Genomic DNA, 16,605 nt, shown 5'->3' on the forward strand with positions numbered 1-16,605 from the left:
ATTATGAGTCTCTTATGGTTAATTTAATTGAATATTTTGGATTCAAAATCATACTTGTATGTGATTTGTTATGTCAAAAGAAATCCTTCTTTTCTTTTGAAATTAAGGTCGCTCTTGTTGTTCTTTGGGGAATGACATATAATGTGGAAGAGTTCTTAAGTGAACTTGTGCTTAATTGCCAAATCTTTGTGGGGAGTGCGGCTGTGGAATATTATAGGGGTTATCTTGTATCTTTATAGACTCCTTGATGAATGCATTTAGCTTCGACTTTATGATTGCATCTAAATAAGATGATATATGCTTTCTGTTGGTCATGAAATGTCTCTTTCGGAAATTTCATTAGGATCCCTTTCTTGAACCTTTGCCAATTTTATTGACAAAAAGGGGGAGAATTAATATATAGTTCACACTACAAATACATATAGTTTTCGGATCATTATATACGGGGGAGTGGTTTCCATGTGAGATGGAGTATTGACTAAGGGGGAGTGACATATCACCATAGTATTATTGTTAAAGTTGTGATACAATTGAACTTTGACGTTGTGTAATAATACTATGACACTGTATAACAATGATTGAGAACTCTTGTTTTCTCGTTGTTATAGCTACGGATTTTCAACAAAGATGATGCTAAACTTACAACCTTTAGGATCATTGGAGTACTTGGAAGTGACGAAGATTTCGAGTAATGTTGAAGATTAGGCATGTGGAATAGGAGCTACAAAAGTTTATTTATATATTTTTTGTATTCCATATGTATCGATAGTTTTGTCACTAAAATTGACAAAGGGGGGGATTGTTTAAGCATGGCTCGGTCAAACTCGAAGATTTCGAGTAATGTAGAAGATTAGGCATGTGGAATAGGAGCTACAAAAGTTTATTTATATATTTTTTGTATTCCATATGTATTGATAGTTTTGTCACTAAAATTGACAAAGGGGGGGATTGTTTGAGCATGGCTCGGTCAAACTCGCATGCGTTGCTATCTCAAGCATGTTCGTCAATGTTAGTGATCAAAACTATAAGTCTTGATTTCTAGTCTACTATAGCTAAGGTCTCGGACTAGGATAGAAAGTGTAGTTGATCTCAAGAACTCCATGGAAATCATCATACAATACGAAGGACTACTCAAGGAACTGGTGGATCTTCATCGACTAAAAAGTATGTGGATATTTGAACTTATCTATCACTCAAAAGTCTATTTATCTCCTATCTTGAGACAAAAGTCGTTTTGCTATATAGACTTAGATTATACACATTTGGTATTTAGAGCCGAGTTTACCTCGTCTATCTTTTTATCGAAATATGTGTTGGTAAGCTTTCGCTTTAGCCAAGTTCATCTTTACCTAGTGATGAAAGTCATGTTATGTTTCAATCACTTTGAAAATTTTTATGACGAAAAATGGTTTGTGAATAACAACTATATAACGTCCTCTGAGAATGTTTCAATGATTGAAATGAGAATTTAGATTATATAACCATTGGGGGATATAAGCATTGTTGTGGAAACACATATATGTATAAGTCCTTATTGCTTGAACCGAAGTTTGCGAACTTTTTTGATCAAATGAACCTGAGTAGTGCGTGAGCTAAGTCCGTGAACTGACGAAGTTCTCAAACCCGAGAATTTCTGCTGGAGTTTGTGAACTCCATCCGCGAACCAAGTCCGCGAACTTGAGTAGGTTATATCTAAAAACGATGTTTGTAAACTTATCTTTATAAACTAAGGAATGCAATTGCAAAGCGTGGCTATATAGTTCATGAACCGATTCGTGTAAATCAAATCGTTTTTTCGTCAATTGTGTCTTGTGTAGTACATAATATTTCCTTGCAATTGAACAACTCTCTAACTAGTTCATTTGAGTCATTTGAACTAGTTATGGTGAAGAAGAATATGGTTGATATGAAAGTGATCATATGGCTAACCATTTGGTTAACTATTGTTGAACTAACTAATGTACAAGTTTGGTACGTTTACACAAGCCTAGAAACATGCATTTCATTTGTGTGTAACAAGCTAAGTTTTCGATCTAACGGTTGAGAAATATTAGCTTGAATATAAATCAGGTTTTCATACAACGGTGGATATTGATTGCTTTGTAACCAAGGCAAAACCCTGATTTGAAAGACTATATAAAGGAGAACTCTAGCAACTGGGAAAACTAATTCCCACACATTCTGTGTGATACTAGTTGGGCTAAGGTAGAGTCGATTCTCCTTTAACCTTTGGTTTCTTCTTCTAAACCAGGTTAACGACTTAAAGACTTCATTAAGATTGTGAAGCCAGACCGATACTACTTTCTTGTAGTTGTGTGATCTGATCTTGCTGTTTCTATCGTACGAGTACAATTGTAATAATTGGCTTGAGATTTCTATCTCCGATAGGCAAGATAAAAAGTAATCACAAACATCTTCGTCTCATCGTTTGTGATTCCACAATATCTTTTTTTTGCTGCGTCGGTTAAGGCTATTGTGAGGTGATTGAGAATACTAGGTTGTTCTTCGGGAATATAAGTCTGGTTTATCAATTGGTTCATGTTCACCTTGATTTATCAAAAGACGGAACAAAACTCGTAGGTATATTCGTGGGAGACGGATTTATCTATTATCATAGACTTTTTCATGTGATACAGATTTGTTTATTAAAGTCTTCGACTTTGGGTCGTAGCAACTCTTAGGTGCGGGTGAGATCAGCTAAGGGAATCAAGTATGTAGTATCATGTTGGGATCAAAGACGTAGGAGCATAAATGTACCTTGGATCAGTGTGAGATTGGTTGGGGTTCAACTATAGTCCAGACCGAAGTTAGTTTGGAGTAGGCTAGTGTCTGTAGCGGCTTAATACAGTGTGTGTTCAATCTGGACTAGGTCCCGGAGTTTTTCTACATTTGCGGTTTCCTTGTTAACAAAATTCTGGTGTTTGTGTTATTTCTTTTACGCATTATATTTTTTTATATAATTGAAATAATACAGGTTATGCGTTGTTCAATCAATTAGAATATTCGACCTTTTGGTTGTTGATTTAAATTGATTGACACTTGGATATTGGTCTTTGGTACCATCCAAGTTATCTCTCTTATATTTAATCGAGACTCGCAGATTGCTTGAGTAAGATTTAAATCAATAGATTGAGATATAAACTCTTTGATATACTTTTTATCTAGATCGAGTCTGATTGTCTAGTTAATTCTATAGAAAAGTGTATTGGAGTTTGTCCATACAGATTGCTAAGCGAAATATTGGGTGTGGTTGTTAGACCCCCGCTTTTTCAGGATGCTTTCAGAATTTCGTCTCCCGTAGAAGAAGTAGTTTCGTTACCAAAGGAGGTTGCGCCTGGGACTTAAGAGGTACATACAGACTCTCCATGTCAAGAGCTTCATCATATTTGCAGAACCTATTAGTTAAGTCATTCGCATGAGGGAACTTCCCTACTCCTCAAAGACACGATCCAAAGATGATTAAGGCAAAGGAGCGTCGCTGGAGACTGATTAGCACTACCCATCTCAAAGATGTTGAATTTGGAGAGACGCAAGCCCGCCGTCATTATGATTCCAAGATGCCCAAAGACGTAGACGTATCCGAGGGAGCAGACGTATTGTTTAAGACCAGCGATATGCCTGGATGTCTATGAAACACAACGTAGACACAAAGATGGCCTCATGATCAACATCTCGTACGATCCTCATTAACATTGAGTTCAACTCCAACTCTCATCCAAATTATTTCTTCATAAACCAGTGGGACAACGTCTATCAAGACAAGATGAAAGCTCAGTAGATACTCGTGATTAGGGGACTGTCTCCCTCTTCTCCATTCCATGAGGAAACATCATGGAAGCTATCGGTTCCATCATCAGCTTCTCCCTCCAATAACGAGACGATCTCTACCATTATATGAAGACTACCAAGTTCATGCAAGTAGCTATCGCGCCTCTCCCATCCGGTCTCTTCTGATCACAGTCGTTGCCAAGAATCGTTATTGCTCGTTGATTGATACCAACCAGAGCTTTACCATAGCAACAACCACTACGGACAGAGTCAAGGATCTCTTTAACAGAAGAGAGACGGTCAATCAAGAAGTATCTAATTTTCAAGGGAAAATCAAACTGAAAGGTTAATGGCGCCCTTACTGGAGTTCTCCATAGAAGCCGTTTCAATGCTCTTTCCAGGAGCCGCTTCAACATCCGCTCCAGCAGCCGTCGCTTCAACGTTCGCTCCAGGAGATACTTCAACGTTCCCTTCAGGAGCTGCTTCAATGTTCTCTTCAACGCCTCAGCAAGCCATACGGATCAACCATATCATGTCTGCCACAACGGTCAACAAAGTCAGATTTGGTGTTACCAATTTCATGTCGGAAGGGTGCATACGGCTAGATTTTTGGATACAATACAAGTTTATCAAGTGCGACTCCCGCTCATTAATCAACAAATGACGAATCCAAAAGATTTCCGCCTTCATCAATTCGTCAACCACCTTACATTTTCAGTAGAAAATAGGCTCGAGATAATTACACCTGGGTACTGCTAGCATGGAATTCCTTCACGTCCCTCAACCAATTTGTTTCTGATATCAGCATCATCACTGTCAAAGCTTTACGAGCCGCAGAAATTTCTCAACATGAAGTTGTACATGTGCATCAAAGGCTCCAAAAGTACGCCACAGAGATATTTTCACATATCCAGCTACGCCATCGGATCTAAAGTATAACTGGGGACTGCTCAATCGCATCCCATTCCATACAACAATCCAAGATTCAGAGGATGGTTCAAAGGATGTCGCTTAGAACGAAGTCCTTGAAGACCTGATAGCAGCTCATCGGCAACAGAACGCCTCTTAGCTCGTTTACTTCACTCAAAGACTTCAGAATATTTTGCTGATACAAGCATTCCAAGCATTTCACCATCGCAATCAGAAGTGCAAGAATGAGACTATGAGATAAAGGGTCCGAATGAACGCAATTCCATTCCAGTCAATTCTCAGGAGTTTAAAGAAGACTATGTATGGAATTCATTCAGAATGGTGCAACAATCCTGAATATTCTATGAATTTTCCTAATAGCATTATCCATTTAATGCATTGTGCGCCTTGTATTTTCCTACGCTATGTTCCGAAAGAGAACCCTCAATGTTGGCATGACATGATGATTAATGTTCACTCTCAGCAGAGTAGCATGAATCTCCCAAAGTGTCGGTATTGAAGTCTGCATGAAACTACTTACACAGGCTGCATCGCTCTCTGACAAAGAGATCTTTGTATCGACGTGCTTTTAGAAGCTAGCTCGATCGAACTCGTTTAAATTCCTCAAAGAAAAATCCAAACTATCTATATCAGTCTCAAAAAACAACCACTGCCACACAGCCGCATGATCCAACAAGTGTAGCCTACTCCTAACAGAGCTAGGCAATCACCGTGGTGACCACCAGCAGGCCCACTAGTACCCTAGTCGATCGAGTCCCACTAGGTGAATTCCTAAGCACTATGAACGTCAACCCTTATTGGTGTTCGCGCTGTTAAGAAACTATCTCAAACGAGCTAAGACCGTTAAAAAAGGTCTTTAATGCATCATGACCTTCCAACTTAGCCAGCCTAGTTGGACGGCTAAGATCTTCCCTGGAATGATTAAAGAGGCGCCTACATGCACATTGGCGACCCAACTTTCCCACTGCACAATCGGCCTGCCCACGGCAAGTTCATAGAGCAGCAAATTGTTTTCCCAAATTAAGGTAAACGCGCTTGTTTTCAAAACCCTAATTAGGGTGCAGCGGTAAGATATTGTCGCAAATCGATCGTGACCACTCGTTTTCTCCAGCCAAATCGAGTGGCTTAGATCCGATTTTAGATGACGTGGGAGATGTCAACACGTTCACTGGAAGCTTTTCTTCACATATGGTCAATCGGCATACTCGAATCAGCGCACGACGCTTGGATTCGATCAGTTAAAACAGGGTGGTCGCGTGGCCACCAAACCCTAAATCAGCGACAGCTGATCGTTGTCTCAAAGCCATCTCGTCCGTCCGTCTTCGCCGACTTGGACGGACGGCTTAGATTGAGTATTAAGCGATCTATGGGGCGTGGCAATGATCACTGGCTACCCCATCTTTCGCAAGGAATAATCGGCCAAGCTATGCCTTGCCCGTGCGGCTCCGGACGATCGCCCAAAAACGGCCCCTCGCACTGCTTTAACAACAATCATTAACTGCCGCAAATCGTCTCGACCACTCAACTTGGCCAGCCGATTTGAGCGATACATATCTAATTTAGATCGATCGGTAGGATTTTAGAATGGCTACCATCTGCCACTCTCCTACAGGGAGCGATCGACTAAGCAATAACTCATCCCTGGAGCAACCAAATGATCGCCTAAACATGTCCGGTCACGCTCTTCTTTTAAGACGATCGACTCGCGACTAACGTAGACGAGCTTTAAAACAACAATGCTTCATCGATTATTTTGAGCTGCTTAAAGGCGATGTTTTACGTGCATCGAGTACATACGATATCTTATATCGGCTTCACAAACAACTTAGTTGTGTAACCTAATAGCGACACGTGCTATTCTTTGCGGAAAGTCCCACGACTTGACCCACTTACTCGAGACATCAAACGTGTCACAAACTGGGGGATGCTCACTGGGGTATTGGTCTGGCGGTTTACAGCGTGCGGCGTGCAACGCGCCCATTACAAGAAAGTGTTAGGAAAAGACGGACGGTCAGCAGTAATGAGAGTAGTGGGTGAAAGAGTGACTGATTTTCCCTCATAGTGGAAACGTGACGATCACCACCACCTACACAACCCCACTACTCCATTACTCAACCTCCTCCACTTCCTACGAGATCAGAGGTTTGCGCTCAATGACTTGTATAAATAGGCTTTCAGCCTATTTCAACAACAACACGAACAACACAAGTGTGATCAACATAATTATCCAGAAACCATTTTCTGATACACAAGTCATAAACATCTAGACCTTCATAATTCAATACTCTGATCTCAAACACCTTCTCCGCTTCCTTCCCTAAGATCAACCCTTCTCCTTCACCTTGTGACCGAATTGAATCTGGAACGACCATTTCTTGGTTTAGGCCAGAGTCTTACAGAGTGATTTATCGAACCTAAAAGCATTCCCGTGCAGTGCATTTGTTTAGGGTTTGAACTCGTTTCTCATCAGTACACCCCAAATTACCAAAAACAGCAGAATCAGTTTTTACCCCGAAACAGCAGAAAAACCCTGGGACCTAGTCCAGCTTTGAACACCACACTGTATTAAGCCACTGCAGACACTAGCTTACTACCAATGAACTTCGTACTGGAATGTAATTGAGCCCTAATCAATCTCACACTGATCAAGGTACAGTTGCGCTCATTGTGTCTCTAAACCCCATCAGGATTCTACGCACTTGATTCCCTTAGCTGATCTCACCCACAACCAAGAGTTACTATGACTTAATAAACAAATCTGTTTCACACAAAAAAGTCTACTGGAATAGATAAATCTGTCTCCCACAGAAATATCTACGAGTTTTGTTCAGTATTTTGATAAATCAAGGTGAACATGAACCATATGATATACCAGACTTATATTCCCGAAGAACAGCCTAGAAATATCAATCACCTCACAATAATCTTAATCAATTGACGAAACAAGATATTGTGGAATCACAAACGATGAGACGAATATGTTTGTGACTACTTTTTATCTTACCTATCGGAGAATCAATCTCGAGCAAATCTTAGAGAAGATAATACTCAATACGATAGAACAGGGCAAGATCAGAATACGCAACTGCAGAGAAAATAGTTGGATCTGGCTTCACAATCCCAGTGAAGTATTCAAGTCGTTAACCTACAAGATTTCGTAAAAAACCTAAGGTTAAAGAAAAATCGACTCTAGTCGCAACTAGTATCACACAGGAGGTGTGGGGATTAGGTTTCGCGGTTGCTAGAGTTTTCCTTTATATAATTTTCAAATCAGGGTTTGCAATCTTATTTACCTTGGTAACAAAGCATTCAATATTCACTGTTAGATGAAATCTTGATTAAATTAAAGCTAATATCTTTCAACCATTAGAACGAACTTATCTTGTTATACACAAATGAAATGTACCCTCATTTAGGTTTATATAACCGTACCTAAATGTGTACACCATGTTGGCTCAACCGTAGTTAACAGAGGTTAGATATATGAACACTCGCATATCAACCTTATTCATTTTAACCATAACTAGTTCAAATGACTCAAATGAAACTAATTAAAGAGTTGTTCAATTGTTATATTCTCATAGAAGTATAAAGAACATAATTGAAGCAAAATCGGTTTGATTCACTCGAATCAATTCATGAACATTATAGCCACGGTTTGCAAGGAATGCATTCCTAATTATATAAATGTATTTGTTCATGTTACAAACGATTTTCGAACTTTAACCATTCAAGTATGCAAACGGGTACGCATACTTGAATAGCCGGACCAAGTTTGGTTTTCGCCAGTTTGCGAACGGGTATGCATACCTCCAAACCCAACGGAATTTTTCGGACATGAACCTTACGCCAGTATGCGTACTGGTATCCACACTTAGGTTCCCGGACTTCTCAAACCAACAGGTACGCATACGGGTATGCATACTATGGTTCCCGGACATGGATCACATATATGCAAGAGTGCACAACATGCTTATAATACAATGTTGGTTAAGTGTTCGAAACTCTTATTTCAATCATTGAAACTCTCTTAAAGGATGACAATAGCCGTTTTCACACACTATTAGCATCAAAGCAATTTTCAGGATATTGAAATAATCATAACGAAACATTCTAAGTCTACACCAAATAATTGTATCACACAAACCGTGTAAGATGTTACTCGACGATTTTCATATGATCATCTTTTGACTTTCGTCAAGAATATAAGATGAACTTGATTGAAGTGAAAGCTTACCAACACATATTTCGCGAAATATGTAAGCGAGTTAACTCATATCAAATGTGCATAATCGAAAACCATATAGTAATACGACTTATGTCTCAATATAGGAGATACAGTAGAAATAGACTTTCCAAGTGATAAATGAGTTTTAGTCTCCACATAACTTTTGTTGATGAAGTTCCACAAGCTCGCCTTAGTATTTCTTCGTCTTCAATTGATGAACGCCATGAAGTCTAATGCTCAGCTACACAATCTATCCTAGTCCGAGACATCACTATAAGTAGATTATAAATCAAGACTTATAGTTTTGATTACTAACATTGAAAAACAATCTTGAGATAGCAACGCTTGCGAGTTCGACCGAGCAGTTCTCTAACAGGAAGGATCACTTCTCACCCTTGCTTCACTAACTATGATCTAAGGTACATGAAGGGAGCAGATAACAAGGGTGTGGATGCTTTATCTAGAGTTCAACTACAAGAAACAACCACTTTTCAAGGTATAACACAACTTCAACCAGCATGGCTTAATGAGGTTCAAGATAGCTACAAGGAGGACCCATGGGATCAACATATCATTCTTAAATTAATGATAAATCCTACAACAGTAACAAATTACACTTATATTGAGGTCTCGTTGAAATACAAAGGCAGAATTTATATTGGTCAAGGGAGTGAAGTGAGATAGAAGAACATTGCTCCTACTCATTCATCTACTATTGGAGGATACTTAGGGGTACATGCCAGCTATTACAAGGCTAAAATATATTTTTATTGGGTAGGAATGAGACCACGCATCCACCATTTTGTACAAGAATGTGATGTGTGTCAGCAACATAAGGGAACATCAGCCTTACCAGATGGGTTCTAGCAACCATTACCCATCCTGCTATGGCATGTGAACACATAATCATGGACCTTATTACAGGGCTACCCAAATTGGAAGGTAGAGAGGTTATCATGGTGGTGGTGGACAGATTCACTAAGTATAGTCATTTCTTATCTCTCAACCACCCCTATATTGTTGTTTATATTGCCAAGGTATTCATAGACTCAATATTTAAGTTACATAGCCTACCAAAGACTATATTTCTCATCAACTTCTTGCAAGATTTATTCGCAAAGTTAAGAACTTCCCTACACATGAGTATTTCCTACCACCCAACACTGATGGGAAACTGGAAGAGTTAATGTATGTCGAGAGACATATTTGAGGTGTATGACCAGTTTCAAGCCTTCCAAGTGGGTCACTTGGTTACCACTAGCATATTGGTATTTCAAGACCTCTACCACAACAACCTATAACTAACTCCATTTGAAGCACTTTATGGATATCCTCTTTCTCAGTTTGGGTTAAGTGCACCATACCCATCCATAAATGCTGCAGCAGATGAGTATATTTAACACATACAACTAATGGATTAAGTTTTGAAGGGAGTCTTGAACACAGAGTCAAGCAGCGAACAGATAAAAGAAGGGTAGAAAGGACTTTTGAAGTAGGAGACTTTGTATATTTAAAACTACAACCTTACAGGCAATCCACGGTATAGTTGATAAGGAATCTCAAGTTAGTTGCATCGTTCTTTGGGTCGTACAAGATACTGGAAAAGGTTGGGAAGGTGGCTTACAAGCTTCGGCTAAGTGCATCATACTCATCCATAAATGGATATCCTCTTTCTCAGTTTGGGTTAAGTGCACCATACTCATCCATAAATGCTGCAGCAAATGAGTATATTTAACACATACAACTAATGGATTAAGTTTTGAAGGGAGTCTTGAACACAGAGTCAAGCAGCGAACAGATAAAAGAAGGGTATAGAGGACTTTCGAAGTAGGAGACTTTGTATATTTAAAACTACAACCTTACAGGAAATCCACGATATAGTTGATAAGGAATCTCAAGTTAGTTGCATCGTTCTTTGGGTCGTACAAGATAATGGAAAAGGTTGGGAAGGTGGCTTACAAGCTTCGGCTACCCCCTGGATCTAATATCCATACCACCTTTCATGTATCTCAACTGCAACCAAAGATAGGTGCAAGAATGCTACCGTAAACCACTTTACCAACACTGACCAAAGAACGAGAGATGAAAGTTACTCCAATCAGAGTGTTGAAGTCCAGGTGGATTATGAAAAACAAGCAAAAAATAGCTTAAGGACTGGTACAGTGGGAGAATTTATCAGCATTTGAGGCTACATGGGAAGATAAACTTTATTCTTACAAGTCTTTATTCATTGAAAACATAACATGCGAAGTTTGCTTAAATTACTTTAGTTGTTTAATCGAATGGAAATTGTGTTGTTGAAACTTGGAATCAAGTATGAAGAATGAGTTAAGAGAATGTTATGTAATGTAATATCTTTATCTTTTAATTTGTGTATTCTCCATCTGTAGTTGAGTTTTGTGAATAAAATTGACAAAGGGGAGATTGTTAAAGCACTGCTCGATTGAACCCACCAAGCGTTGGTATGTCAAGGTTGGTTATCATATTTCAGTAACAAAACTCATAAGTCACTTGATTATATTACCAGAGTCAACTTCGTTAGTTTAGACTAGGAAGTCTAGAAATGTTGAGACATACAAGTATTACTCTGAAGACTTGAAGAATCCGGAGACGTATCGACATCTACGAAGACATCATCCTTCCACTTGAGGTTAGTAATACATGACTTCACTTGTTTCCATTTCTATATCGTAAGCTTTTAAATCATTTCTTATTGAAAACATAACATGCGCAGATATATACATGAAACTCTAGTATTAGAGACTTGATCATCTTATTAAGATAAAAGTGTCAAAGAACAATATATCAATAGTTATGAATGCTATATATTTGTCTATTGAATTATGAAGTATAATGCTTATCATTTGTACTTCGTAATTTCGACAACAACATAATGTTTATAACTCGTTACTAGATTGTATAATAAAACAGAGTAGACTTACAGACTTGTTTCGTAGTTGAAAGAAATCAAGAGGATTAAAGGTCCGGTTTCATTTAAGATCTTAAGGTTGGAACGATCCTAACCTATATATGGAATAAAGGGTGAACTGATCCTAACTTATGTTGGGAGTCAAGCTGGAACAGATCCGTACCGATATTGGGAGTCAAGGTAGAACCGATCCTAATCTATGTTGGGAGTCAAGGTAGAACCGGCCCCAAGATGAAAAATCGATTTCTCTAAGTCACATACACTTTAAGGCTTGTATTATTTGGAAATTGGATTTGCAAAATAGGAAAGTTCAAGATGTCGACATAATGGGTAATTTGAATATGTGTTGAAATCTTATGTATTAATTGTTCAAAGATATTCCTTGATACTCAAGGTGGGATCCCAAATAGAAATGGTTGAAAATCTTTTAAGATTTCCGAATGAATATGTTTTTGTTTACCGGTAAACAAAACATATCTCTGGAAAGATATGTCTTAAGTGCTAGCTAATACTGAATTTTCCAAGAGAAATTTTGGTTGTATAGTTGGATATTGGTTGGAATTATACAAAACCGAATTTAGGTGCTTTATTGCATATCTTGAGAATATTTTCGGTTACGGAAATTCCTTGGTATCCAAACTACCATGGTCTATAAATAGTGAAGTTTGTTCTTCTTACGAACTCATCCTGAGGCAGACACTTCGTTTCGTTGTCACTGTTGTAGCCGACTAATAAAACTATTTGTGATACTGCCTTGGAGAGGATAATAACCTAATTAGGCAAAATCTCTTACGTCCTCTAGTTTAAAGACTTCTTTGGAATCAATAAGCGTCTACTAATACCTTTGTGGCAAACTAGAATTGTATTGTTATTTTAGTTTTACATTATTGATTTGATTGACTAACGGTTGTTAACTCTTGATTGCACCTAGTTTGATTATTCTTGAGAGACTTCTCTTCTAACACAATGTCACTAAAACTAGATCAAGAGATTAGTGGTAGTTCAGATCTGATTTTAGATCTGATGTTGACTTGTGATCACCTATTGTTAACAGACTCCGTTTTGTGTGTGATCGATCATAAGTTGGAATCTTGTTTGTTATTGTGCAAGTACATAAAACTATTGAAGATTTGAAGATTAGAATATTTTTCTTATTGGTTTCGTATCTTTGTGATTTGCTTCGTTCACAAACTTGATCGATTGGAATCCAACTAGATCTAGTTTATCTTTTGATAGACTTGTTATCACTATTTGTATTTAGATCAGCAAACTATCATTTGGTGATACTCTTCAGTATCCGAATGTGGTAGTTCTGTTTGATTTGATCTGGTTAACTTGTTAATCAATATCTTGGAATATCTAAACCCTGACAAAGGAGTTTAATTGATTTAAACAGAAAATCCTTTGCCACGCTCAAAAATATATCTATGATTAACTTCATGAGATAGGAGAGTGGTTACCAAACAAATAAGTCTTTACTGTTTGGAAGACAATCGAAAGGGTTGAGTGCTTAAAGTCTTCAGAGAGGCTGAAGAAACTTAAGATAGCAGACTCTATCTTAGGATTCACGTGCGTTGGCCAGATTGGTTGTAGACGCGGGGATACTGAGGAAACTAGGTACCTATGGGCGGTTTACTTGGTCTCAACAATATGAAGTTGGTAGTGGTTTTTGTACAACGACTTAATTCTGAGAGTCCCTGGGTTTTTCAGCATTTTCGGTTTCCTCGTTAACAAAAATTATTGTGTGCTTTTACTTTACTTTCCGCATTATAATTTTTACAAGTTATAATTAAAGTAATTGTAATTGTACGTTAATACCAAGCACTTGGGTTGATCCTAGAGTTTTAGGTTCGATATCGAACTTGTATCTATGTACCAAGTATATACCTTGTTGTTATCTTCGTGACAGTCTCTGTCTATATTATATCACGCAAGGTATCTGACTTATAGGTTAATTTCGAAAATATTGTGGTGTACTTGGTATCCTCGTTATTTCAATTAGTATCAGAGCAGGAAAATACGAAAAGATCTGACAATCTGTGTTTGGTGCGATCCAACCTCACAAGTGGTCATGGTTTAGGGATGTAAACCATGATGACTCCGTCAATTTTTCTTTCAAAAAATGAAAACGCTTTGAAAAGTCATGACGCTTCTCATCCTACAAACGGGACGACAAAAGATAAACTTAAACAGTCGGCATGGTGGTTGAAGAGATATCATGACGAGTATGTAACTACAATTCAACAATTTCAATGATGAAGATTATATAACTGCAATTCAATGATTTCAATTTTTCTGACCTAATATGTTATTCAAACAACAAAACAAAGTACTAGAATGAGTTTATGTCATCACTTAATTTCTTACTGTTGTCATTTCTTCGGTTTTTTCACTTTCAGAGATATCTTTTTCATTAACTAATTTATTTTTATGTTCGTATTGTTTCGATTTATTTTGAATTTCAGGATCATCATGATTGGGTTTTATAGTAGTTTGTTATTAATCGATGATGAAATTTTCGAATCGACGGTTGCAGAAGAAAAAATCGACAGGTTTTTCCATTTGAAGATGATGAAAATAAAGTGAAGTGGTCATTAGGGATATAAGAAGGGGAAAGGAAAAAAAAGGTTTTAGAGTTAAAACTAGAGAAGACTACTTTTAATTAGAATTGGGAAAGGGTACTAGGGTAGTGAAGTAACTTTATAACGTTTAGCCACCCCTTGGCATGTTATTCTAGATGGGCATAAATTTTATATCCCCCTATTAATATCAGTGTTAGATCATTGCTCGATCGACCTCACTTGTGTTGCTATCTCAAGCATGTTTGTCAATGTTAGTGATCGAAACTATAAGTCTTGATTTCTAGTCTATTATCGCTAGGTCTCGGAGTAGGATAGAAAGTGTAGTTGAGCTCAAGGACTTCATGGCGATTCATCATACAAGAAGAAGAACTACTCAAGGAACCGGTGGAACTTCTCGACAAAAAGGTATGTGAAGACTTGAACTTATCCATCACTCAAGAGTCTATCTACTCTATCTCCTACTTCTTGAGACAAAAAGTCGTATGCTATATATATAGACTTTATTATACACATTTGGTATTCCTAGCCGAGTATACCTCGCCTATCTATATCTCGAAATATGTGTTGGTAAGCTTTTCACTTCAATCAAGTTTATCTTTACCTAGTATGTTTCAATCATCTTGAAAATTTCTTTGACGAGAAATGGTGTAACAACTATATAACGTCCTCTAAGAATGTTTCAATGATTGGAATGAGAATTTAGATTACATAACCAATGATGGACATAAGTATTGTAGTGGAAATACATATGTGCATAAGTCCTATTCCTTGAACCAAAGTTTTCGAACTTTTTTGATCAAGAGAAACAAATGGAATTGGCTTTGGCAAGTCCGCGAACTCAGTTTGCGAACTCAGTCCGCGAACTGACGGAAGTTCTCTTCCCGAGAATTTATGCTGGAGTTTCAAATTCGTTTGCGTGAGTACAAGTCCGCGAACCCAATCCGCGAACTGGCGGAAGTCTCCTTGCCAATATTTTCTGCTGAGTTTGGAAACTCTGCCCGATTGCCTTAAGTTCGCGAACTTGTTTGCGAACTTGAGTCGGTTATGATCTAAAGATGTGCTCTGAACATGAAACTTAAATTACTAAGGAATGCAGTATGCAAACCGTGGCTATAAAGTTTATGAGCCGATTCATGTGAATTGAATCATCTTTGTTTCAATTGTGTCTTGTGTAGTACATGAGATTTCCTTGCAATTGAACAAATCTATAACTAGTTCATCTTGAAGTCATTTGAACTAGTTATGGTGAAGAAGAACATGGTTGATATGAAATGCTCATATGGCTAACCATTTGGTTAACTATTGTTGAACCAACAATGTACACGTTTGGGTCCGGTTACACAAACCTAGAAGCGTACATGTCAAGTGTGTGTAACAAGCTAAGTTTTCGATCTAACGGTTGAGAAATATTAGCTTGAATATAAATCAGGTTTTCATATAACGGTGGATATTGATTGCTTTGTAACCAAGGAAAAACCCTGATTTGAAAGACAATATAAAGGAGACATCTAGCCTTGTGCAAAACTAATCCCCACACCTTAGTGTGATACTAGTTCGCATGCTAGAGTCTTTTCTCCTTTAACCTTTGGTTTTCTTCTTCTAAAACCATGTTAATGACTTAAAGACTTCATTGGGATTGTGAAGCCAGACTGATACTACTTTATGCAGTTGTGTGATCTGATCTTGCATCTTCTATTGTACGAGTACAATCAGATTGATTGGCTTGAGATTGATATCTCCGATAGGCAAGATATAAAAAGTAATCATAAACATCTTCGTCTCATTGTTTGTGATTCCACGACATCTTGTTTCGCTACCATACGATTAAGATTGTTGTGAGGTGATTGATTAATCTAGGTTGTTCTTCGGGAATATAAGACCGGATTATCAATTAGTTTCTGTTCACCTTGATTATTATCAAAAGACAGAACAAAACCTTTAGGGTTTATCAGTGGGAGACAGATTGATCCTTTGATAGACTTGTCTGTGTGAGGCAGATTTGTTTACCGTCAAAGCCTGCGATTTTGGGTCGTAGCAACTCTTAGTTGTGGGTGAGATCATCTAAGGGAATCAAGTACGCAGTATCCTACTGGGATCAGAGGCTTAGAGAGCGCAACTGTACCTTGGATCGGTGGGAGACTGATTGGGGTTCAACTACAATCCAGTCC

The sequence above is a fragment of the Papaver somniferum genome, chromosome 11 (genome assembly GCF_003573695.1).
Source record: "Papaver somniferum cultivar HN1 chromosome 11, ASM357369v1, whole genome shotgun sequence".
Taxonomy (NCBI): Eukaryota; Viridiplantae; Streptophyta; class Magnoliopsida; order Ranunculales; family Papaveraceae; genus Papaver; species Papaver somniferum.